Here is a 27,545-nt window from a genome sequence, read left to right on the forward strand (position 1 = left end):
ACTTAGTCTCTATGCACATTCGACTATCCGTCATAGTATGACTAATCATTTCAATATAATTCAAGTAGGGTCATTCCTCGAAGACTTACCTCGGATACTTTGAATAGTTGTGGATAGACTACTCGATCACTTTTTCCTTTCCTTTATCAGATTTTGACCCCCTTGGCTCTTGAGCTTGATTCAACAAGTAGATTTTATTAAATAACTTATCAAATTAGCGATTCGATTTAATACATGTATACCATACAACTAAGTACAAAAGATGTTATTAACTAGATATTAAACATCAAACATATGCTCTACTCATGTACCAACGAACATGATACTAGCTCAATACCATGCATAATCGAATTTATTTAGCATCATTTAGTTTTATATAAATACACATATCATCCCAACTCGACACAAGAGTCAAATTCATCACTCAAACATTCACACCAATCTATTTGAATATCTTGGCCGAAACCCTCAATTGGCTAACATAGCCTTAATATTTCAATATAAACATGTATACATCAAAGGCAATTTAAAACACTTAGCCCTTATACTCAATAATGAAACCAACCCGTATACCTAATTATTTAACACATCACCTTCAAATGCATATACTAACTAACATATATCCAATCCACATGCCAAGTTACCATGAATAAATTAAACTTATATATATATAGATAACCTTTCACACCCTTGTATCTAGTGTCATGAGAATAGCCGAATGTCCAAATTAACCAAGCTTAAAGATTTAACCTTCAACACTTTAATGATCCACAACCTATTCTTCAAGGCTTCAATTATAAAGTAATTAACATTTATACTCTTGTGCCGAATTAGCTAACACTTATAGTCCATAGCCGAACCTCTTGATGATTAAGCCTCCAATTATTCATTTCAATTACCCTTACATTTTTACTTATCAAAGCCGAAACCCATACATGACATTACTCATATCATTCAAACTCACCTTCTAAAAAAAATCATGAACAATGCCGAATCCTTAAGTGTTCAAACCCCTAATTTACTCAACACATTCTTCATCAAAACTTAAAGGAAATAATCAAATTCCTTCTTTAATAACCATAGCCGAATGCTCCATCCATCCATCAAAAATTCCAAGTTTTCAAATGGGCTAATATGGAGCTAGCTAAATGACTTAAACTAAGCTTAAAATTTCAAAACTAACAAAATTTTACTAACCTTCTCAAGCTTCAAGTGACCGAATGCTACCCTCTTATCTTCCTCTCTACAATCGGCCAAGAAGAACAAGGTGATAACCTCCCTCTTTCTTTTTTTTTTCTTTTAGTATCCTTAGTATTTCTTTTATTATTTCTTTTCTTTTACTTAAAATAATGACCACTTCATGGAAATTTACCACATAGTCTAATATATGCTCCATCATGGCCGGCCACTATGCACACAAAAGGAGTATTTGACATGCAAAGCCAATATTTTCACTACATGCTTAAATAGGTCCTTATAAATTAACCTATCGCATTTCAAAAGTGTCACACATAAGTCCTATTAACTAGGTTCACATGCAATCGACTAAATCGAAGTTTAAAACTTTCACACATTCATATTCACATATTCTAGACAATAATTATCACATCCAAATACTTCGGTGACTCGGCTTAGCGGTCCCGAAACCACTTCCCGACTAGGGTCAATTTAGGGCTGTCACATTCCCGAGAAACAATTTGAGTCCGAAGTTTTATAGTAAGACAAGATCTCCAACTTCAAATTGTTTTCGTTGCTTTAAACGAACGTCATGGTGCCGCTTTGTTGCTTCCTTGTATAGGCGTGAATTTTCGTTTGCATTGGCTCGCCATTCATCTAGCTCGTTCAGCTGCATCATCCTGTTTTTTCCTGCAAGTTCGAGATCAAGGTTTAGAAATTTAATAGCCCAAAAAGCTTTGTGCTCTAGTTCGAATAGGAGATGACAACTTTTTCCATAAACCAGTCTGTAAGGTGATGTCCCTATAGGAGTCTTAAAAGCGGTTTTGTAAGCCCATAAGGCATCGTCTATTTTTGTTGTCCAGTCTTTCCTGTTTGATTCTACCGTTTTTTCAAGGATCCGTTTGAGTTCTTGGTTTGCTACTTCAGCTTGTCCATTAGTTTGAGGATGGTATGGGGTGGCCGTTCTATTATGAACTCCGTATTTCTTAAGGGTTTTTTCAAATTAGGTATTACAAAAATGAGTGCCCCTATCGCTGATAATTGCTCTAGGTGTTTCGAATCTCGAAAAGAGTTTTTTAAGGAAACGTACTACCACTCTAGCATCATTAGTAGGTAGAGCTTGAGCTTCTACCCATTTGGACATGTAGTCAACTACTACTAAGATATATTTATTTCCAAATGAACTAGGGAATGGGCCCATGAAATAGATACCCCACACGTCAAATATTTCACAAGAAAGCATATAGTTTTGAGGCATTTCATCACGTTTAGATATGTTACCTGTCCGTTGGCATTTGTCACATAAAGTAACATACCAGCTGGCGTCTTTGAATAACGAAAGCCAATAAAAACCCGATTCAAGTATTTTGTGTGCGGTCTTTGTTCCACCATAGTGTCCTCCGGTTGGCCCTGAGTGGCAGTATTCCAATATTTTTGATATTTCTGATCCTGTAACGCATCTTCTGATGGCTTGATCTACACATCTACGAAACAAAAATAGATCGTCCCAAAAGTAGTTTTTTACATCATTAAAGAATCGCTTCTTTTGCTGGTGTGTTAACCCTTTTGGGGATAATGTTAGCAGCTAAAAAATTCGCGATGTCTGCAAACCAAGGTACCTCGGAGTTAGATATAGCGAAAAATTGCTCTTCAGGGAATGAATCATTAATTTCCACGTCATCTAGTTCTCTGGTATTAGTTTTCTCGAGCCTGGACAGATGATCAGCTGCTAGATTTTCAGCTCCTTTCTTATCCTGAATTTCCAAGTCAAATTCCTGTAAAAGGAGAATCCATCTGATGAGTCGAGGTTTTGCATCGGCTTTAGTTAAAAGATAGCGAAAGGCGGAATGGTCAGTGTAAACAACAACTTTAGACAATATGAGATATGATCGAAATTTATCAAAAGCAAAAACCACAGCTAGCAACTCTTTTTCCGTAGTAGTATAGTTTTCTTGTGCAGCCATTAAAGTTTTGCTGACGTAATAAATAGGTTGAAAATGCTTGTCTCTTCGCTGTCCCAATACTGCACCTACTGCAAAATCACTCACATCACATATTAGTTCAAATGGCAAGTTCCAATTAGGTGCAATTATAATTGGAGCATTAATTAATTTATCCTTTAAAGTATTAAATGCTTCTAAACATTCCTGATTGAAGTTAAAAGGTATATCTTTTTCTAGCAATTTAGTTAAAGGTTTAGCTATTTTAGAAAAATCCTTAATGAATCTTCTGTAAAAACCAGCATGTCCTAAAAAGCTTCTAATAGCCTTAACTGAACTAGAAGGTGGTAATTTCTCGATTGTTTCTACTTTAGATTTATCCACCTCAATCCCTTTACTAGAAATTTTATGCCCTAGTACAATACCTTCTTTAACCATAAAGTGACATTTCTCCCAATTAAGCACAAGGTTTGTTTCTTAACATCTTATTAAAACTCGTTTTAAATTTTTATGTGACAGCCCTAAATTGACCCTAGTCTGAAAGTGGTTTCGGGACCACGAAACCGAGTCTTATAAATAATTAAAGGTTATATTCTGTGTTTATGATGTGCGTAAATGCTTGTGTGATAGTTCCATACTTTAATTTGGTCAGTGTATATGAAATTTATTAGTAGGGACTTATGTGAGACAATTTAGAAATATGCTAGGCAAGTGTTAAAGTGGCCTATTAATATATGTGGGAAAGTGCTTGTCCTTGCATGTCAAATTAGCCAAATTAAAGCATAGTGGCCGACCATGCTATGGGTGGAAACATGTCACAAACATGTTATGTTAATGATGTATGTTAGGAAAAATAAAATAAGGAGCATGGTAATAAAATAATGAAAGGGAATATGATGAAAACAAAGAAAAAAAAAGTGTCCATCCTTTTTCATTTCTTTTGGCCGAAAGCTCTAATGAAGAAGGAAGGAGCTCTTGCTTCATGTTTGGCTTGGAAGAGGATTAGGAGGAGGTTCGACCATACTTGTATCTAGGATAAGGTATGTTTGATGTTGTGCCATGAGACTCATGCATGTTTTTAGTTGTTAGCTTGAGTTTTAACTAGCCCATGGTTCAAATCTTTGCTATGTCATGGAGATGATATTCGGCTAAGGTGGATTGGTGTTGATGTCATTTTCATGCTAAAAGTGAAGCTTTGTAATGATGCATGTGATGGTGGATTGATGACTCTTGAATCTTCTTTTTTAGCATTTTTGAGTGAGACATTAAGTTCTTTGTTTAACCATGACCAAAATTGAAATGGTATGGTGTTGTGATGCATTCGGCCATAGTAGGAAGTAGAAGAGAAATGTGGTTGTTGTTCACGTTATTTAGATGAGAAATGGTAGTAAGGTGAAGTGCAAATGTTAGTGTTTGATTTACTAGTGTGTATATGTGTATTAGCCGAGTTTTGAATTTGAAACAAAATGGTATGTAGTCAATACAAGTAACCATATTTGTAGGAAGTATTAAGCATATACTCGGCCTCAACCTAGACATGTATATTCGGCCACATGAGATAGGTTGGTGTTGCATGTGTTCGGTTAGAGGCAAGCATATTGATGCTTTTATCTTGGCTTAGATAATCGGCTAAAAGAGAGTGTGGGCTAAAATGTTGAGTTTGATTCATGATTTCCATATATATATGTGACTTTAATGCCTAATGTATATATGGGCTAAGTACCTTGAGGTTCTCTTTTGATGTTCAAATGAATTGTGTTAAATTGCTTAATGTGATTAAAAATGCGCATGACCATTGTGTATTTGAGCTAAAAGGTGGCCATATGACCTATCAAGCTCCTTGTCATATTCGGCCATAAGCTAGCATAATGAGACTTTAATAAGTTAAATTTGTTTGAATTAGCTCAAGAGCTTAGAGGACCACAGTTGGATAAGGGAAAGGAAAAGTTATCGAATAGCCGCCGAAAACGTTCGACCACATCCGAGGTAAGTTTTCGAGTAATGGAACTTAGATTATGATTTGATTAGATCATGTTTTAAGCAAATCGAAATCATGCTCTTTGTATGTGGCTATTGAGCCGAAAATGATTATGCTCGATAAGCGACTTGTGATTGAATCCTAGTTAGGAAAATGAAATATAGATGTGTCATGATTTATTGATATGTGTATGGATATTCGGAAGGCATTTGTGTGAGTTACTAATTCCGGGCTAAGTCCCGAAGGCATTTGTGCGAGTTACCAAATTCGGGCTAAGTCCCGAAGGCATTGGTGCGAGTTACTATAACCGGGCTATGTCCAGAAGGCATTTGAGCGAGTAGCTATATTCGGTTAAATTCCAAAGGTACGTGATTTGGGAATGAGCGATCTTGCTGTAATAATTTCAATTAATACGCTCGTAAAATCCCAACAATGAGGTATGTTTCGTATGTGCATTGGAATAGTTGATTTCTTTCGAATATTATTCGCTCAGTCGAGTAATGAGCTTCCGGACTTTGACTAAGATGATCCCTTATGTATGAATATAGGGGTTGGAATGTGAAGTAGGAATGATTTGAGAATATGTATATTTGGAATTATCCATTTAGTTATATGAATGCCATACTTCAATTGTGCTTAATTTCATTGCTCAAAACTTACTAAGCATTAAATGCTTACTCCGTTCTATGAATTTCTGTTTTATAGATTTTGGTTCGTCAGGTATCGGACTCGGGATTATTGAAGTCAAAGTCTCCCACACTATCAAAGCCCCTTTTGGTACACTTTTGGTTGAACTTTGAAATGGCATGTATAGGACTACCCCTTTTGTTGTTGGTCATGGACCCTTTGGTTTTGTATAAATTTGGATAGCCATGCGAAAATGGCTTATATACACTTTGAGCTTAATATTATAATCGTCTTGTATGATGTTCATTAAGTGGTATGGAAATGTTTGGGAACGATTAGCCATTGGAATGGTTAATCATGATCATATTTTGTGCTATATATGCTAAAGGGCTATTTGAATCATGGAAACTATGTAATAGGTAAAGTTTACCCTAAAGGCTGATGCTGGTAGCAGCAGTGATGTGGATGTGAAAAATCACTAAAAATAGTAAGAATGGAATTAAATAGTGAATAAATTATGTAATCAAACCTTGATGAATCTATTTTCATATGAAAGTAACGGAACGGTCATATGAACAGTATATTATGAGATGTTAAAGTTTTCGTGAAACAGGGCCAGAACGGTTTCTAGATTCCCTTTTCTGACTTTGGAAATTAATTATAAATTAACTAGAGATAATTAGAAGTCATGCCTTATATTTATAGATTCCTTGTTGAGTCTAGTTTCATTAGAAACAAACGAAATCAGTATTGAAGCCCTGTACAGGGAGATATCCAAGTCGTAATGCGCAAAGGTCAGTGTAGTCGAACCCTGAAACAGGGGGACTTTAACTAATAAACTGTACTAATTGGCTCGACCAAAAATTCTAGAAAGAAATTTGTAGATGAACATATGAGTCTAGTTTCAGGAAAAATTTACGAAACTGGTTTTCGAGTTGTGAAACTCAAGATATGATTTTTAAGGCGACAGTGATGCAGTAACTAGCTTGTCTGGAAAAATTTTCAAATGGACTGTGAAAATAAATGTATTATGTCTGTTAGCACCTCGTGTTCGACTCCAGCAACGGCCTCGGGTACGGGGTGTTACATTTTAAGGCAGAGTTGGAAAGAGTTACCGAATACTAAAAAATCATCCATGAAGACTTCTATGATATCTTCCATGAGTTCGTCGAATATAGCTATTATACAGCGCTGAAAAGTAGCAAGGGCATTACATAATCCAAAAGGGATTCTACGATAAGTGAACGTTCCATATGGGCATGTGAATGTCGTCTTTTCTTGATCTTCAGGAGCTATTGGGATTTGGAAGTAGCCAGATAGTCCATCTAGGAAGCAGTAATACATGTGCCCAGATAATCTTTCTAACATTTGGTCAATGAATGGCAAGGGGAAGTGATCTTTTCTTGTGGCGTCATTCAGTTTCCTGTAGCCTATGCAAACTCTCTATTCTGTAACCGTTCTTGTTAGGATTAACTCATTTTTGGTCACAACCGTCATGCCTCCTTTCTTGGGGACAACTTGCACTGGACTTACCCAAGAACTGTCAGAAATAGGATAAATAATTCCAACATCTAGAAGCTTAATTACCTCGACTTTTACAACTTCCTTCATGTTGGGGTTTAGACATCTTTAAGCTTGCACACATGGTTTGTATTCATCTTCCATTAAAATTTTGTGGGTGCAAAAAGAAGGACTGATTCCTTTAATGTCATAAATTTTCCATGCTATGTCCTTATGTTCTTTTAATACTTGGATTAATTCCTCTTTCTCCTTGGGTTGCAAATTAGAAGCAATAATAACTGGTAATGCAAAATTATTTCCAAGGAATGCATATTCTAAATGATTTGGTAATTGTTTAAGTTCTAGTTTGGGAGGCTCCTCAATCGAGGGTTTTTGCCTAAGTTCATCGTTGATCTTAATACCCTCATATTCTGCTTGTTTTGACTGATGGTTATTAGGTTTCTCAGCTATCTCCTCGTCTTGAGCTGGACACGGTTCTGTCGTCTCCTCTTGTACAATTTCTTGAAAAGAGTCTTGAGTAATATGATCAATAGAGTCAATGAAATAACATGAATCATCTTGTTCTCTAAAGAATCTCATAGCATCATAAATTTTAAAGATCATTTCCTCGTCACCTACTCTAAGTACCAATTTACCATCACCCACGTCAATCACGGATCTAGCAGTGGCTAGGAATGGACGCCCTAAAATTAAGGGTACTTCCACATCTTCATCCATGTCAAGCACAACAAAATCAACAGGGAATATAAATTTATCTACTTTTACGAGTACGTCTTCTATAATACACCTGGGATATTTAACAGATCTATCGGCTAATTGAATACTCATCCTAATGGGTTTAGGTTCCCCAAGACCAAGCTGTTTGAACATTTTATAGGGTATCAAATTAATATTAGCGCCTAAATCAGCTAGTGCTTTTTCAATATTCAGATTACCAATTAAGCAAGGGATAGTAAATCTTCTTGGATCTTTTAGTTTGGTTGGCAGCTTATTTTGGAGTATAGCAGAGCACTCCTCGTTGAGTTCTACCGTAGATAATTCCTCGAACTTCCTTTTATTTGTTAAAAGCTCCTTCAAAAATTTTGCGTATGTAGGCATCTACGAGATAGCTTCAACAAAAGGTAAGTTGATATGTAATTGCTTAAAAAGTTCAAGAAACTTACCGAATTGTGCGTCAATACGGTCTTTTTTTAATTTTACTGGATATGGAACCGGTGGTGTATATTCCTCCGGCATTGGTTTGTCACTATTTTCGGGTTTTTCTTCCCTCCTTTCACTTTCCACGGCTTCTTGTGCTAACTTCTTTTCAGATTTCACTAACACTTTCCCACTCCTTAGTGTAACCGCTTTGACATGCTCTCTTGATTTGGTATTACTAAATAATTTTTCTGGTGGTCTTTCCGAGATTAGTTTAGAAAGCTGGCTTATCTGAGTTTCTAGTCCTTGGATCGATGCTTGTTGATTCTTAAGTGCTGTCTCGGTATTTTGGAAACGGGTTTCTAACATTGATATAAATTTTGAGACCATCTCCTCAAGGTTTGGTTTCTTCTCTTATTTATAAGGTGGCTGTTAAAAACCCTGAGGATTTTGTGGCTTTTGATTCCCTTGACCTCCCTAGGAAAAATTTGGGTGGTTCCTCCAACCTGCATTATAGGTATTACTGTATGGGCTATTTTGAGATCGAAAGTTATTGTTACCCATATAGTTGACTTGTTCTTCTTCAGTTGTAGGATTGAAGGATTGGTATTCTGTATGCACACCTCCTCCGCTTGAGTCACACCTCATTACTGGATGTACCTACGTAGAACCAAGAAAACTATCAATCTTTTTATTGAGAAGTTCTACCTGATTAGAGAGCATGGTGACTGAATTGATGTTATAAACGCCGGTTGTTTTTGTTGGCTTAGTCCTCATGACTTGCCACTGATAGTTGTTCAGTGACATCTCCTCTATGAATTCGTAGGCATCTTCCAGTGTTTTATTGTTGATGGTTCCGCCAGCAACTGCGTCAATCATTTGTCTTGTCGAGGGATTCACACCATTGTAGAACATTTGAACTTGCAGCCATAGAGGTAACCCATGGTGAGGGCACCTTCTCAATAGATCCTTGTATCTCTCTCATGCATCGTAAAGTGTTTCTAAGTCCATCTGCATAAAAGAAGAGATATCATTACATAATTTAGCCATTTTAGCCTGCGAAAAATATTTTAGTAAAAATTTCTCAGTCATTTGCTCCCAAGTAGTGATAGACCCTCATGGTAACGAGTTTAACCACTGTTTAGCTTTGTTTCTCAGTGAGAAGGGAAATAATCGAAGACGGATGGCATCATCAGAAACGCCATTGATTTTGAATGTATTGCAAAATTCCAAGAAATTTGCTAAGTGAGTGTTGGGATCTTCATCCTGCAAACCATCAAAATGAACAAATTGCTGTATCATCCGAATAGTGTTAGGTTTTAATTCAAAATTATTCGCAGCAATAGCAGGTCTAACTATACTTGATTCAGTTCCTGTTAAAGAAAGTTTAGCATAGTCATACATAGTACATGGAGCAGATTTGGATTAGTTGCAATTGCAAGAGGCAGATGATTGTCTTGGTTTTCAACCATCTCGTTGGTTGGAGGTTGAGTATTTTCTTCTTGTTCGTTTTCTGTGTATCGTAAACTACGCCTTATTTCTCTTTGATTTCTACGAACTGTTCGATCGATTTCTTCATCAAAAAGTAAGGGTCCTGACGGGTTTCTTCTAGTCATAAACTATAAAAACCTGTCAAGAGAAAGAAAAAGTAAATTACTAAATAATAATAATAATTAAATTAAATTAAATTGTAAGAAAAATAAATGGCTAAAGTAATAAAAATTTAGTGTTCCTAATATTTCAGTTCCCCGGCAACGGCGCCAAAAACTTGATCGCAGTGATTCGTAATAAGTAATAAATATTTATAACGAAGATCAGACCTAGACTAACTATTATCACGACGAAAAGGCAAGTGCACCTATCGAATAATAGCATAGTAACGGCAAGACCGGGATATCGTACCCAAGGGAACCAAAAGTACTAGTAATAACTATCTTTTTATTATCTAGCCCAAGAATAAAAGGGATTTGTTTTAATTAACTAATTATTTAAACTAAGAATGTACAGAGAAAAGAATTGGGGAATTGCTTTTGGGAAAACCGATTGACTTGAGACAATACCTAAGAAAAAATCCACCTAGACTTTACTTGTTATTCTGGTTCCGAATCGGACGATTTATTCATTCAACTTGTTCCGTAGAGATCTCTAAGTTATGTTATTATCCCTATTCAAGACTAATAACGTCTAATCCCTAGATTGAATAACTGAGACTTTTTTCTAATTAGCACTCTAGGGTTGCATTAACTCGATCTATGGATCCCCTTATTAGGTTTCACCCTAATCCGGTAAAATCTTGTCACCCTATTTCTAAGCGCGCAATCAACTCCGCTTAATTATGGAAGATGTACTCTTAGGCAGCGTCTATTCCTCCTCTGAATAAGAGCGTGTCTTGAATTAGTATCCTGGGATATCAAAACAAGAATTAAGAACACATAATTAAGAACAAGTTAAATATTTATCATACGATTCAGAAAATAATAACAAGATTCGTCTTAGGTTTCATTCCCCTTAGGTATTTAGGGGATTTAGTTCATAACTAAATAAGAAAACATCTCAAAAGAATAAAGAATACAAAACATAAAGAAAACCAAAACTCCTAAAGGGAAATTGAGGAGAGATCTTCAGTCTTGATGATGAATCCGGCTTCTGAGATGGATCAATCGGCTTCCTTAGGGTAATTCCTTACCCTTCTTCTCCGTCTCCCCTTTTCTCCTCCTCTAGTGCGTATTTATAAGCTTTGGAATGCCTAAAAACCCTCAAAATTGGCCTTTTCTGAATTGGACTCAACTTGGGCTCAGTAGGGACACGCCCGTGTGACATGCCCGTGTTCGATTACTTCAGGCTGTGTTCGAGCCTGCCAAATTGACACGGCCGTGTGGTCTACCCGTGTGAGGAGGTCCAGGCCGTGTTGATTTCGTACTTTGGCCCATTTTCTCCCTTTTTGGCCCGTTCTCGTTCCTTTCGCTCTTCTATGCTCTCCTAAGTACAAAATATGAAATTAAAGCAGTAGGAGCATCGAATTCACTAATTCTAATGAGAAATCATCCATAAAATGCATTAAACATGGGGTAAAAATATGTACAATTTACAGTTTATCTGTGCTCAAAGACTCTATTAGTGACCTAGATGTTCAGGTTGCCTCCCGAGAAGCGCTTGTTTATAGTCTAAGCTCGACTGTTAGCTTATTGGTTTATTCAGGGTGGTTTGTGGAGTCGTAGCTCCTCTCCATCGTCTTTAAAATTCTCACCATTATAAAGTTTGAGACAATGTCCATTTACTTTGAAAGTACCGTGTGATAGGTGACTTACCTCTATTGTGCCATATGGAAGAACATATTGAATTACAAAAGGTCCTGACCATCGTGATTTAAGTTTCCCAGGAAACAATTTGAGTCTTGAGTTGTATAGGAGGACAATATCTCCAACTTCAAATTGTTTTCATTACTTTAAACGAGTGTCATGGTGCCGCTTTGTTGCTTCCTTGTATAAGTGTAAGTTTTCGTATGCATTGGCTCGCTATTCATCAAGTTCATTCAGCTGCATCAACTTATTTTTTCCTGCAAGTTCGGGATCAAGGTTTAGAAATTTAATAGCCCAAAAAGCTTTATGCTCTAGTTCGAATGGTAGATGATAACTTTTTCCATAAACAAGTTTGTAAGGTGATATCCCTATGGGGGTCTTAAAAGTAGTTCTGTAAGCCTATAAGGCATCATCTACTTTCATTACCCAATCTTTTCTGTTTGATTCTACTATTTTTTCAAGAATCCGTTTGATTTCTCAGTTTTCCACTTCAACTTGTCCATTAGTTTGAAGATGGTATGGGGTGGCTATGCTATGATGAAATCCGTATTTCTTAAGAGTTTTTTCAAATTGGGTATTACAAAAATGAGTGCCCCTGTCACTGATAATTGCTCTAGGTGTTCCGAATCTTGAGAAGAGTTTCTTAAGGAAACGTACTACCACTCTAGCATCATTAGTAGGTAGAGCTTGAGCTTCTACCCATTTGGACATGTAGTCAACTACTACTAAGATATATTTATTTCCAAATGAACTAGGGAATGGGCCCATGAAATCGATACCCCACACGTCAAATATTTCACAAGAAAGCATATAGTTTTGAGGCATTTCATCATGTTTAGATATGTTACCTGTCCGTTAGCATTTGTCACATAAAGTAACATACCAGCTGGCGTCTTTGAATAACGAAGGCCAATAAAAACCTGATTCAAGTATTTTGTGTGCGGTCTTTGTTCCACCATAGTGTCCTCCGGTTGGCCCTGAGTGGCAGTATTCCAATATTTTTGATATTTCTGATCTTGTAACGCATCTTCTGATGGCTTGATCTGCACATCTGCGAAACAAAAATAGATCGTCCCAAAAGTAGTTTTTTACATCATTAAAGAATCGCTTCTTTTGCTGGTGTGTTAACCCTTTTGGGGATAATGTTAGCAGCTAAAAAATTCGTGATGTCTGCAAACCAAGGTACCTCGGAGTCAGATATAGTAAAAAATTGTTCTTCAGGAAACGAATCAGTTATTTCAACTTCATCTAGTCCTTTGGTATTGGAGTTCTCAAGCCTGGATAGATGATCAGCTGTGAGATTTTCAGCTCATTTCTTATCCTGAATTTCCTAGTCAAATTCCTGCAATAGGAGAATCCATCGAATGAGTCGAGGTTTTGCATCAGTTTTAGTTAAAAGGTAGCGAAGGGCGGAATGGTCAGTGTAAAAAACAACTTTAGACAATATGATATATGATCGAAATTTATCAAATGCAAAAACCACAGCTAGCAATTCTTTTTTCGTAGTAGTATAATTCTCTTGTGCAGCTGTCAAAGTTTTGCTAGCATAATAGATAGGTTGAAAATGCTTGTCTCTTCGCTGTACAGCACCTACTGCAAAGTCACTCGCATCACACATTTATTCAAATGGTAAGTTCCAATCAGGTGCAATTATGATTGGAGCATTAATTAATTTATCCTTTAAAGTATTAAATGCTGCTAAACACTCCTGATTGAAATTAAAAGGTATATCTTTTTCTAGCAATTTAGTCAAAGGCTTAGCTATTTTAGAAAAATCCTTAATAAATCTTCTATAAAAACCAGCATGTCTTAAAAAGCTTCTAATAGCCTTAACCGAACTAGGAGGGGGTAGTTTTTCTATTGTTTCTATTTTAGATTTGTCTACTTCAATCCCTTTACTAGACATTTTATGCCCTAATATAATACCTTCTTGAACCATGAAGTGACATTTCTCCCAGTTAAGCACAAGGTTCGTTTCCTCACATCTTATTAAAACTTGTTTTAAATTTTTAAGGCAGAGATGGAAAGAGTTACTGAATACCGAGAAATCATCCATAAATACTTCCATGATATCTTCCACGAGTTTATCAAAGAAGGCGATCATACAGCACTGAAAAGTGGCAGAAGTATTACATAATCCAAAAGGCATTCTACGATAAGCAAAGGTACCATATGGGCATGTGAATGTCGTCTTTTCTTGATCTTCGGAGCTATTGGTATTTGGAAGTAGCCAGAGAGTCCGTCTAAAAAGCAGTAGTACATGTGCCCGGATAATCTTTCCAACATTTGGTCAATGAATGGCAAGGGGAAGTGATCTTTTCTAAAGGCATCATTAAGTTTCCTGTAGTCGATGCAAACTCTCCATCCTGTGACTGTCCTTGTTGGGATTAATTCATTCTTCTAGTTGGTCACAACCGCCATGCCTCCTTTCTTAGGGACAACTTGCTCTGGACTTACCCAAGAACTATCAGAAATAGGATAAATAATTCCAGCATCTAGAAGTTTAATTACCTCAGCTTTAACAACTTCCTTCATGTTGGGATTCAGTCGTCTTTGAGCTTGCACACACAATTTGTATTCATCTTCCATCAAAATTTGTTGAGTGCAAAAAGAAGGGCTGATTCCTTTAATGTCCGAAATTTTCCAAGCTATGGCCTTTTTATGTTCTTTTAATACTTGGATTAATTCCTCTTTCTCCTTGGATTGCAAGTTAGAAGTAATAATAACTGGTAATGTAAAATTATTTTCAAGGAATGCGTATTCCAAGTGGTTTGGTAATTGTTTAAGTTCCAGTTTGGGAGGCTCTTCAATAGAGGGTTTTTGCTTAAGTTCATCGTTTATCTTAATGCCCTCATATTCTACTTGTCTTGAAGAATGCTCATTAGGTTCATCATTTGTCTCCTCTTCTTGAGCTAGATACAATTTCGTCGTGTCCTTCTATATAATTTCTTGAAAAGAGTCTTGAGTTGTATCATCCTATTCCCTAGAAAACCTTATAACATCGTAAATTTTAAAGATAATCTCCTCGTCACCTACTCTAAGTACCAATTTACCATCACCCACACCGATTATAGCCCTACCAGTGGCTAAAAATGGGTGCCCTAAAATTAAGGGCACTTCCACATCTTCGTCCATGTCAAGCACAACAAAGTCAACAGGAAATATGAATTTATCTACTTTCACAAGTACGTCTTATATAATACCCCTAGGATATTTAATAGATCTATCGGCTAATTGAATACTCATCCTAATGGGTTTAGGTTCCCCAAGACCAAGTTGTTTGAACATTTTATATGAAATCAAATTAATGCTAGCGCCTAAATCAGCTAGTGCTTTCTCAACATTCAGACTACCAATTACGCAAGGGATAGTAAAACTTCCTAGATCTTTTAGTTTGATTGGCAGTTTGTTTTGGAGGATGGCTGAGCACTCCTCGTTGAGTTCTACTATAGATAAGTCCTCGAACTTCCTTTTATTTGTTAGAAGCTCCTTCAAAAATTTTGCGTATGTAGGCATCTGCGAGATGGCTTCAACAAAAGATAAGTTGATATATAATTGCTTAAAAAGTTCAAGAAACTTACCGAATTGTGCATCAATGCTGTCTCTTTTTAATTTTGCTGGGTATGGAACTAGTGGTTTATATTCCTTCGGCAGTGGTTTGTCACTATTTTTGTGTTTTGCTTCCCACCTTTCGCTTATCACGACTTCTTGTGTTAGCTTCTTTTCAGGTTCCTTTAACACTTTCCCACTCCTTAGTGTAACTGTCTTTACATGCTCTTTTGATTTGGTGTTACTAGGTAAACTTCCTAGTGGTCTTTCTGAAATTAGTTTGGACAGCTGGCCTATCTGAGTTTCGAGCCCTTGGATCGACGCTTGTTGATTTTTAAGTGCTGTCTCGGTGTTCTGGAAATAGGTTTCTGACACTGAGATAAATTTAGACAGCATCTCTTCAAGATTCGGTTTCTTTTCCTGTTGATGGGGTGGTTGTTGAAAACCCAAAGGATGTTGCGGTCTTTGATTTCCTTGACCGCCCCACGAGAAATTGGGATGGTTCCTCCAACCTGCTTATATGTGTTACTATATGGGTTATTTTGGGATCTAGAGTTATTGTTACCAATATATTGGACTTGTTCCTCCTCGATGCTAGGGTTGAAGGGTTGATACTCTGTACATGCTCTTCCTCCATTCGTCTTGCATATCATTACTAGATGTACCTGAGTAGAACCAAGTAAACCATTAATCTTTTTATTTAAAAGTTCTACTTGGTTTGACAATATAATAACCGAATCGACGTTATAAACACCTGCTGTTTTAGTTGACTTAGTCCTCAAGACTTGCCACTGATAGTTATTCAGTGACATCTCTTCAATAAATTCGTAAGCCTCTTCAGGTGTTTTGTTGTTGATGGTTCCCCCAGCTGCGGCATCAATCATTTGCCTAGTCGACGGATTCAGGCCATTAAGGAATGTTTGAACCTGCAGTTAAAGCGATAACCCATGGTGAGGGCACCTTCTCAGTAAGTCATTGTATCTCTCCCATGCATCGTAAAGAGTTTCTAAGTCCATCTGCACAAACGAAGAGATATCATTACGTAATTTGACCGTTTTAGCCGGTGGAAAATATTTTAATAGAAATTTTTCAGTCATTTGTTCCCAAGTAGTGATTGACCCTCGTGGTAACAAGTTCAACCACTGTTTAGCTTTGTTCCTCAATGAAAAAGGGAATAACCGAAGACGAATGGCATCGTCAGAAATGCCATTAATTTTAAATGTATCACAGAATTCTAGGAAATTTGCCAAGTGAGTGTTTGGATCCTCATCCTGCAAACCATCAAACTGAACAAATTGTTGTATCATTTGAATTGTGTTAGGTTTCAGTTCAAAATTATTTGCAGTAACAGCAGGTCTAACTATACTTGACTGATTAGCATAATCATACATAGTAAGCGGAGCAGGATTCTGATTAACAGCAATCGCGGGAGGTAGCAGATTTTCTTGGTTTTCAGTCATCTCCTCGGTTGGGGTTTGAATATCATCCTCTTGCTCGTTCTCTGTGTATCTTAAGCTTCGCCTTATTTCTCTTTGGTTTCTGCGAACTATGTGATCGATTTCTTTGTTAAAAAGTAGTAGTCCTAACGGGTTTCTTCTAGTCATAAACTATAGAAACCTACCAAGAGAAAGAAAAAAGGAAATTAATAAATAAAAATAAAATAGAATTAACTTGCAAGAAAAATAAATGGCTAAAGTAATAAAAATTGAGCGTTCCTAATATCTTAGCTCTCCTGCAATGGCGCCAAAAATTTGATCGCGATTTTCATGTGACAGGTTTCAAATATTTATAAAGAATCGTTCTTGAAACTAACTATTATCATGATGTAGGCAAGTGTACCTATCGAACAGTAGTATCGTTTTAGCAAGACCGGATTGTCAAACCCAAAGGAACTAAAAGTACTAGTAATGACTGTCTTTTTATTATCTAGCCTACGAATAAGGGGTTTTTTTTAACTAACTAATTATCTAAACTAAGAATTCACAGAAACTAGAATTTGGGGATTACTTTTGGAAAATGATTGAATTAAGACAATACCTAAGGAAGAATCCACCTAGACTTCACTTGTTATTCTGACTCCGAATTGAACAATTTATTCATTTAACTTGTCCCGTAGAGATCCCTAAGTTATGTTATTATCCCTATTCAAGACTAATAACGTCTAATCCCTAGATTGAATAATTGAGACTTTTCTCTAATTAACACCCTAGGGTTGCATTTACTCGATCTATGGATCCCCTTATTAGGTTTCACCCTAATCTGGAAAAATCTTATCACCCTATGTCTAGGCGTGTAATCAACTCCGCTTAATTATGACAAATGTACTCTTAGACAGGGTCTATTCCTCCTCTGAATAAGAGTTTATCTTGAATTAGTATCCTGAGATATCAAAACAAGAATTAAGAACACATAATTAAGAACAAGTTAAATATTTATCATACAATTCAGAAAATAATAATAAGATTCGTCTTAGGTTTCATTCCCCTTAGGTATTTAGGGGATTTAGTTCATAACTAAAAAGGAAAACATCTCAGAAGAATAATGAATACAAAACATAAAGAAAACCCAAAACTCCTGAAGGGAAATTGAGGGGAGATCTTCAGTCTTAATGGTGTCTCTTTTCCTCTTCCCTTAGAGCGTATTTATAGGCTTTAAAATGCCCAAAAGCCTTCAAAATTAGCGTTTTCTAAATTGGACTCAACTTGGGCTCGGCAAGGACACGCTCGTGTGCAATTACTTCAGGCTGTGGTCAAGTCTGTTAAATAGGCACGGGCGTGTGGTCTACCTGTGCGAGTCATGCTTCGATTCTGCCAAATTGACACAACCGTGTGGTCCGCCCGTGTGAGGAAGTCCAGGCCGTGTTGATTTCGTACTTTGGCCTATTTTCTCCATTTTTGGCTTGTTTCTCATTCCTTTTGCTCTCTTATGCTCACCTAAGTATAAAATATGAAATTAAGGCATTAGGAGCATCGAATTCACCAATTCTAAGGAAAAATCATCCATAAAATGCGTTAAGCATGGGGTAAAAATATGTATAAATTACGGTTTATCAAAAGGATTTAGCCTAGACAAGTAATCCTAATTGACTAGATTTAGCCTAGACTAGCAATCCGACAAAGCCTTATGGTACATGGTATAATGAGAAATTAGCCTGGACTGGCAACTCTATTGTATAAATTGTGACTCGAGAAAGTGTACCCAAAAGGTACTACTTAATGTATATACCCTGAGTATACTACCTGGGAATCCATCGAAATTGCAATGTTCCAACGAGAGGCATCCTTGAAACGTAGAAAAGTGAAATGAGATAAAAGATTATGATGTAATGAGCTTACCTATATTTAATCGATGATTCCGTAATGAGCTTACCTATATTTAATCGATGATTCCACGATGTATAAGATTGAATTGCATGAACGACAGCATGCGATAGGTAACTTATTGAAAGTATTGATGGAATGAATGTCCATGTATGCTTGTTTGGAAAATTAAAATGAGTAAACTTGTATAGCTTAAGTAAATATGCTAAATTGACTGAATTGAGTAATATGGTTGTGATGGTATGTATATGATGATATGTAAAAGAAAAGTTTAGATTATGACATATTTATCCATGTTTTGTTTGGCCCTCATATGAAATCATGTACATGGCATGCTTGATTGAATGATATGATAATGATAATATGACTATAAGGATAAAAGTTATATGTATGAACATGTGTATGATAGACAAATTAGGGATCTTACGACCCCACCCCCATACCAGAGTGATGTTTTGTAAAGGATTTTATGATATTTGTGCTGAAATAAGCTCAAGAGTATGAGACTAAAAGAGTTCAGCGGTAGAATGATTGTTACTATGGTCAGAGTTTGAGAATGAGTTGATAAGTAAAGACAAAACTAGAAAGGTATCAGGTTGATTTAAAGATTATTCGGTTTACAAAATATCGCAATTACAGAAGAAATTAACTTTGGTAAACCGACTGATTCAGACACGATGTCGGAAGAATGTAGTAATCAGAATTCCTCCTGAACTTACTTTCTTCAGTGAAAGGAATAATACGGGTTAGTGATGATAAAAATAGTTGAAGTAATAATATTTGAAAGGTAAGACATTGAGTGTGACAGTTATGGCTAAATAGATTTTGGCAGTCTCTTTTGAGGTATTCTATACGTGTAATTGTTCTTGAGATTGTTCCTATAGCCTTTACTCTTTTGATAAAACCTTTTTTTATGGAAATGTTTTCCAATCATGATGTATAGACGAAAGTATTGATAGTCTAACTAGTATATATAATCGGTATTGCCTCATTTCCCTCTGACATTCTATTGTGTTTCATCTATTGAAACTTTATAAAAATGTACACATAATGATATAACTCTGTTTCTTCTAAATGATATTCTATTCGATATGTATATATATGGGAAGGTATATCATTCTTGTTGCATTTACTTCCAGTGGGTTGGAAGGATGTATTCTTTTGGACTCCTTTATATAGATTTTTCTTGCCATATTTATTCCGTAAATTATTAATCATGGTTCGTACCTAAAGTGTATTCTTTGGCTTAAGATGACTATGTCAATTACGACTATGTTTCCGATTTGATTATAGCAAATGATTTCAGTATCTAGATTTCTTCTCCCAAGTAAGTTAATTAAAGTTAATGCCTTCAGTCAGGATATTCTTGTTATTCTAAGTTAATGTATTTGAAGTGGTCTTTTGATTAGCAAGATAAGTGAATTTTGAATGATTACCTGTTGAGTCGTTCTATTGATTGGAAGAGAAGATTTCTTGAAATGTCATTTATTGATGATTAAGACTGGCTTGGTTGTTCAATTCGTAATCGGTTATTGTTTGGAGGATTAAATGAGATATTTATGTTCGAGAATAAGATTTCATTTCCTTACGAGTAAAGGAAGAACAGTTTGAATGAAAAGTATATAGTTCTTAGAAAGCTTTGATATAATTTAAGGCTGCTTTGAACGATAGAAATTTCTGTCTTACGGAAGTTGAAAAGTCTATTACTTGTTAGAAAGGTTTGGTCAGATGAGAATATTGTTAACCGAAGCCTTTAAACTGGTCTAGTCTGCATTGGGCAAAGACTCCTCGACCTTCAGTGATGTATTATGAGACTATAAGGCAATATGATAGCATAAAGTATTCGATGTTAAAGACAGATCTAAATTATGATAGCGTAGATGACTTGAATTAGTTATTGTATGATATTTGATAAAAGAAAAATGTAGTTACAAGTGCTTAGGTAGAATATCCAGAGTTTATACAGTTAGTTTGTAAGAAAACTCACAAGAGTGATGTATTGGTACTCGAGTTTGGAACTCGACATTTCTGATCCTTGTGTTTGGATACATGAATTGTTATCAGGATTTTTCTTGTCTTTGAAGAGAAAGATGTTTTATGGCTTGTTGTTAAATGTTTGATGAAATCTACAAATCAATTCGGCATGTGTTGAATTCTCGCTTAACGGATCAATGGAATCATGTATCACTGAGATTGTCGGATTTCTTGGAAAGCTAGTCCTGATTAATTGGATTGAGATCCAGATTCTATATCATGAGTTATTAGGAAAGCTAAGTAAGACCCTGGATCTTAATGAAGGCTAAAGTAGAAGTTCTTCAGCAATGATTATGAGATAGTAGAAGTTATGAGAAACTAAACCACTCTTCTGGTAAGATTTTCGAGGACAAAAATCCCTAAAGGGGGAGAATTGTAACATCTTGAATTAGGGCTAGTCGGAACAATGGTTTCAGGACCACAAATCTAACGTAAGAAAGTTTATTTTTAATATATTTTTTATGGTCTACATTTTACGGGATGATTTCGTGACAATTTCGATCGAAAATTTCGACGTTTAGGCACTCAATTTGGTCAAGATAATGAAATTGTAAAAAGTGCAAAAGTTGAGGTTAAAGGTGTCAAATTGTTATGAAATTTTAAATTGGAGGTCCTTTAATAGTAATTAGACCATTGGTTAATTTTTGGATAAAAATAGACATGAAATAGGTGAAATAGAATATTTTTAAGTTAGGGGCATTTTGGAAATCTAATAATTAAAAGAATTAAAAAGGGAAAATAGGCCAAAATTGCTCATCTTCTTCCCCATCCAACCGAATCTACCATGGAAGCCATGGCTAGGGTTTGGTTTAAGCTTCCAAGCTCATTTGTTAGTGATCCTGAGCCCCGTTTTTAATGTTCTTTACATTTTTGAAGTCTCGATAACTCGGTTTACCTATTTTTACCATTATTTTGAGCTAGGGTTCATGTTTAAAAATTTACCCATGAGTGGTATACTGGTATTTTGAGGTTTAATGGTAGATTACGCATGTTTATGGTTACAGGAACAACTTTTACTAAGTGATTGTCGATGAAAACGTCCGAAATGACCATTTTATAAAAGTTACAAAATTGATCATAAAAGGGTGATTTAGTGGAAATTAGGGGCTGCTATAGTTATAAAAATGATTCGTCTAGGCTTAAAATGCAAGGAAATTGAATAAAAATCACTTTATGATCTTAGGGGCAAAAGTGTAATTTTAACAAAGTTTAGGGGAAAAAACATAATTTTTCCAAAATATGATTTTTGGATCACATTAAATAATGTGACTAATAATTAGACTAAATGTGATATTATAGATCAAGGAAAACGAGGATTGGACCTAGATCTAGTGAAAAATGGAAAATAGATTGTTAAGTTCTTTTTTGCTATTTTGGTGCCGAGATAAGTTCGTATCATTTAATAAGCATGTTATTCATGTTATTTTGTGTTTATTGGACATGGTAAAATTGATGGAACAAGAGATTCCATTAAAACGAGTAAGTTTGTATGTAAATAATTCATTATTATATTATTATGAAATTAATGTTTTGACATGGTATAAAATGTATATTTGTGTATGTATGAGTTGTTAGGCTTGGTTATGTTACTGATAATACCTTACGAGTTGATGAAAACCTCGAATGGACCTTTGGAAATACTTAAGATATGGGTATCGAAACACCATTGTGATGTGTGCTAGTGCAAGACCATATCTAGGATATGGCATCGGCATCAGTGTGAGGACCTATGTAAGACCATGTTAGGGACATGGTATTGGCACCCTATCATGTGTGGCGAGATTTCCCGAACATCTATTAGTGTTCCAAGTGGTTTAACTGGTAGTTCAAAGCTTGTGACGGAAACGAAAAAGTAAGTGTATGAGCTGGTTAGAACGGTACAAGTATGTATTTGAAGCTTAAGTGTTATTACGATCATGAAAATGATTAATGCACCTCTAGAAAGGACACAAATAAGTAAGTTATGTATATGAGAATGAAATGGTGATGACCTTGTGAGTTTGGGTCTATGATTATGATGAACAAATATGCATTTGTACTATGAAGGTGAAATGGTTTGTAAAAAGCATTATAAGTATAATTACCATTATATTGCACTGAAACAGTTTGGATAGCAGCAGTAGTCCGAATTTGAAAATCCACCAAAAATCATGGAAGTCGAATTAAAGGTTGAATAAAAAATGGAATTAAAGTTTATTGAGTCTAGTTTCAGATAAAGGAAACAGTATAAGCAAAGGAATCTCATATTATGAGATATTTGAAATTTTGTGAGCCAGAGTCAGAATGAGTTTGGAATCCCTTGTTTTGACTTAAGAAAATCACTAGAAATTGTACAAAACTAATTATGGGTTATAATTTATATTCTTAAAATCCTTAATGAGTCTATTTTCAAGATAAATAGATGGGAACTTCATCCGAGTTCTGTACTATGAGATAATTAATTGTTTTAGTGATGAGAGGTAGGAACTGTTGAACAGTGAAACAGGGGAGACTTTAAAGAATAAACTGTACTTATTGGCTGGACCAAAAATTTTGAAAATTTTATGGTAAGAATATATGTGAGTCTAGTTTCGGAGAAAAATAGTGGATCTAAATTTGGAGTTCCGTAACTCCAGATATAAATAAATTGGTAACTATGACTTGAGAAAATAGCATGACCAAAATATAAGCAAAATTGTAATTATAGTTGTATTACTTTGAGAAGCATGTTGGCATATTACTTATTATTTTTCATGCGAGCTTACTAAGCGTAAAGCTTACCCCCTCCTTTCCATTTCTTTTAGTGTTGTCAAGTTAACTCGGGGTTGGAGATCGTTAGAGGCAGCATCACACTATCAAGATACCACCTTCGGAGTGTTAGCATGTATAAGTTAAGCATACGCAAGTGAGTGGCATGTATAGGGATTTGGTTTTTATGTTAGATGTTGTTATGATTAGCCAAATATATTGGCTTATATTGATTCATTATATATAGCCATGAGATGTGGCTTATAATGGTTTTGGCTTGTAAGCCTATTTATCCATGCTATGTGTTAATACCTTGTGATGTGATTATGCTAATTACTATGAATGGGTAGTGTATGGCACATGTACATGATGAATGCCTTAGGACCATTCGGGGTGGTCATGACTATGGAATAAACGCGTAAATTGGCATTAAGTTGTTAATGATTGAATGTGGATATTTGAAGAATAAGTAGAGATTAATTATTGGGTAATATATTATGGTTGGTTGTTAAAAACGTGCCTTAGTGAGACATGCCAAATCATTAATTGATACTGTAATATGTCTTTAAAGTGGTTAAGTTTGTGAGAGATTAAGGCAACAAAAAAGCTTGAAAATAGCCTAAGTGTTGGCCACATGGGCAGAGACACGACCGTGTGTCTCAGCTGTGTGAGGGACACGGTCTGGCCATGCGGGCATGTAGTAAGGTCGTGTGACCTTACTTTGATGATGACGTCATAGTTAGAGAGTTACACGGCCTAATGACATGGGCGTGTCAAAAGCACATGGGCGTGTGACTCTGTATTTGGGAGATTTTCCCAAACCTCTTTAAAGTTTCTGATTTAGTCACGACCCTTTTCTGATGTATGTTATAGGCTTCATAGGCCCGTTCAAGGGACATTATTCATGTGTTTGAAAATTTTTAATTTTTATGAAATTTTATGGTCCGGTTTTAAAAAATGGTGTACGTTTAAGTTCGGTAACGTCTCGAACCCTGTCCAGGCATCGGATATGGGTAAGGGGTGTTACATGAGTAACCCCTCCAGTTTTCCATGGCCATGGCACACGGGCATGTCCTCGGCCGTGTGGTACAAGCCAGCATGTATGCCCTATTTTCACACAGCCTGTGACACGAGCATGTCTGGTAACCGTGTGAGGCACACGGCCTGTTCACACAGGCGTGTGACCCTTATATGTTTGAAAATTTTTTAAGTTTCTCAAAGTTGGCAAATATTATCGGTTTAGTCCTGTACCACTTCTAAGCATGTTTTAAGGTTTCGTAGAGCCTTATAAGGGACATTGTGAATGTTTTGAATGGATTTTGAGTATGAATATATAAATGTATGTAAATGAGGTGCGTTATCCAGTAATGTCTCTTAACCTTATTCCGGTGACGGATACAGGTTAGGGGTGTTACACGGAAACTATATAAGCATTGAATTTATGGAAGTTGTGAGTTCATGGTTAATTGTGTGATTAAATAGATGTTAACATTGTGATTAAATGTTTTATAGCATGTTCTGTACATATTCTTGAATGGTAATTAATTGGTGAGCTTTGCTTATTATTTTATATGAGCTTACTAAGCTTTGTAGCTTACATTGTTTATTTCTCCATGTTTTGTAGTGAAATCAAAGCTGGCTTGAATTTGGGAATCGTCGGAGACTCATCACACTATCAAGCTATCACTTTGGTACTTTTAAATCTATGTATGTTGGTTATATGGCATGTATAGGAGCTTTAGTCATTTTGGTATATAGTTTGGTAATGAATATAGCCATTTGGATTGGCTTGTAAATGTTTAATGTTTGGTTTTGTATATAGCCATGAGAATTGGCTTATTTTGGTTGATTTGGTTGTGTATATATATGCAAATGGCCTTTGTCTTGTGTTGATAATTTCTATGCAAATGATTGTGGTAATGGTTGATATTTGAGAATTTGTATGCTTATGAGTTTAGACAAAATGGTGCATAATTGGAAGTGTCCACATTGATTATTTGTGAAAGTGAGGTTTGGTATGAAATTGAATGGCATATAGTGGTATTTATGTGCCTTGTATATGTTGGTATTGAAATGGCATGAATTAAGCTTATTTGAGATTGGATGAATGCCTATTTATGTCATGTTTGGTGCCATTTGGTTTGGTGTAGTTGTATGCAAATTTGGGTGGCAAGATGGCTTGGTAAATAGCCTATTTTTGTCCACACGGGCAGAGACACGGGTATGTGTATCAGCCTTGTGTGACACACGGTCAGATTATATGGTTGTGTGTCCCCTAGTGTTGAATTAGAAATCAAGTCAATATGCTCCACACGGCCCAGCACACGGGCGTGTGACTTGGCCGTGTGGTATAAGTCAATATGCCCTACAGGTTTGGCATGGCCTGGCACACGGGTTGGTTACACGGGCGTGTGGTTGGCAGTTTGACCCAAGTCAGAGAGTTACACAGAGTAGGACACGGACTGAGACAAGGCTAGGGGCAAAGCCAGGGGGGCTGGCATGGGCCCCGGCCCCCCTAAAATGTAAAATTATTTATTAGGCCCTTAATTTTTTTAAAAAAATTAAATTAGTAAAGGTAAAATTGTACTTTGGCCCCCTAAAATTATAAAAATTTGATTTAATCCTTTACAAATTATAAAGATATAAACTATAAAAAATTAAAATTTCATTCGGCCTCCCCTAAAAAATTTTTCTGGCTTCGCCCCTAGACACGGCCATGTGATCCCATTTCGAATGTCCATACGGCCGGGCCATACGGGTTTGGCCCCTTGTATTTTTCAAAATTTTCTAAGTGTTCCAAAAATTTTCTGAGTTATCAGTTTAGTCCCAAACTACCTCGAATGCATGTTTAGGGCCTTGTAAGCTCGTATTATGGACAATGTGAATGATGTTGAATGATTTATCTTTGAAATAGAAAAGTGTATGAGAAATGTATGTTTATTTGTGTTATTAGTCTGGTAATACTCTATAACCCTATTCCGGCATTGAATACAGGTGAGGGGTGTTACATTTTCCTTTACTTGCCTCGAATTTTCAGTTAGGAAAACAAAGGATAATTTCAGTAAATATTCTCACTTGTCAAAATCCACTAAGAGAAGCTGAGAGTATATATATATATGGTAAGAAGGGAACATAGAGGATGGCTTTTCTTCTTTTTGTTCCACCCTCTAGTTCTTCTTCTTAAACCTAAACATTCTTTTCTACTTCGCTAACCTAGAAGTTATGATTTTGGGGGTTAATCAGTGGATGTTTCAACCTCCTGTTGTTGCTGCTAGTTTGAGAAGAACGATCGAATTTGAAACTCTGAGTTATAGTAAAAGTGAGTTTTAGGTGAGCCTTTATCTTGACTCATGCACGTTAGTTTATAATGGTAGATCAATTGTTGATGTCTATTTTGATAGCTAATGAGTGTATTTGTGCATGAAGTATTGTAAGGTTACGTTTATAATGGTAGATCAATTGTTGATGTCTATTTTGATAGCTAATGAGTGTATTTGTGTATGAAGTATTGTAAGCTTACTACATGATAACAAATGAGGTATATAAGTTGTTTCATAAGTAAAATGATATGTGGTATATACGCATGTGAAATCAAATATGGGAGAGTATGAATTTGTCAGGAGCGTGTGAATTAATCCAGGTAAGTGTGTTATATGTTAAATGAGTAACACAACCATTTGTGATGCCTCCGGTAAGATAGAGAGGTTGCTAACCGGACAGGAATATGATGATATGAAAATATGTGTAAGACTATGTGGTAGAGACCCAAGACATTATATGACAATGAGAATGCTTATAGTGTTGCCTCCAGTAAGATGTAAACCAAACTAGCAGAGCACAACATGAAAATATGTACAAGATCATGTGGGAGAAACTCATGGCACTCTCTAAGATAGTCTGCTGGGACAGTGAAGACGTAATGTTTTATAAAGCTTTTGTGGCTTATTCTGTAAAGCCTTTGTGGCGTATTCTGTAAAGCCTGTCTGGCATATTTTGTAAAGCCTTTATGGTGTATTCTATGATGCTTCTGTAACATATTTTGTAACGCCATTGTGCCAAAATCTGGTTATCTATCTACGTGGTGTGATCTGGGAAAGCTTTAAGACTCGTCCATTAACGGATGATATGATAAGGATCTGGTAAGTTTGAAGATATCTTTGTTTGGTTAGTCCTGTGGAAAAAATTGAATATGACCTAAGGCATTTCCTGAAAGAGCTCCCAGTAGTGTTCCTGAAAG

General features: G+C 35.9%; 2 non-coding genes across 2 annotated transcripts; both read left to right on the top strand.

Annotated features, from left to right (window-relative positions):
• The first annotated feature begins 9,316 nt into the window (after positions 1-9,316).
• LOC121206452 (small nucleolar RNA R71) lies at positions 9,317-9,423 on the top strand. The gene has a single exon (XR_005901494.1). It is a non-coding gene; the product is annotated as a small nucleolar RNA R71 (small nucleolar RNA).
• Positions 9,424-16,169: 6,746 nt separating this feature from the next.
• LOC121206386 (small nucleolar RNA R71) lies at positions 16,170-16,276 on the top strand. The gene has a single exon (XR_005901449.1). It is a non-coding gene; the product is annotated as a small nucleolar RNA R71 (small nucleolar RNA).
• Positions 16,277-27,545: the final 11,269 nt, after the last annotated feature.

Source organism: Gossypium hirsutum, chromosome A01 (assembly GCF_007990345.1).
Source record: "Gossypium hirsutum isolate 1008001.06 chromosome A01, Gossypium_hirsutum_v2.1, whole genome shotgun sequence".
NCBI classification, from domain to species: domain Eukaryota; kingdom Viridiplantae; phylum Streptophyta; class Magnoliopsida; order Malvales; family Malvaceae; genus Gossypium; species Gossypium hirsutum.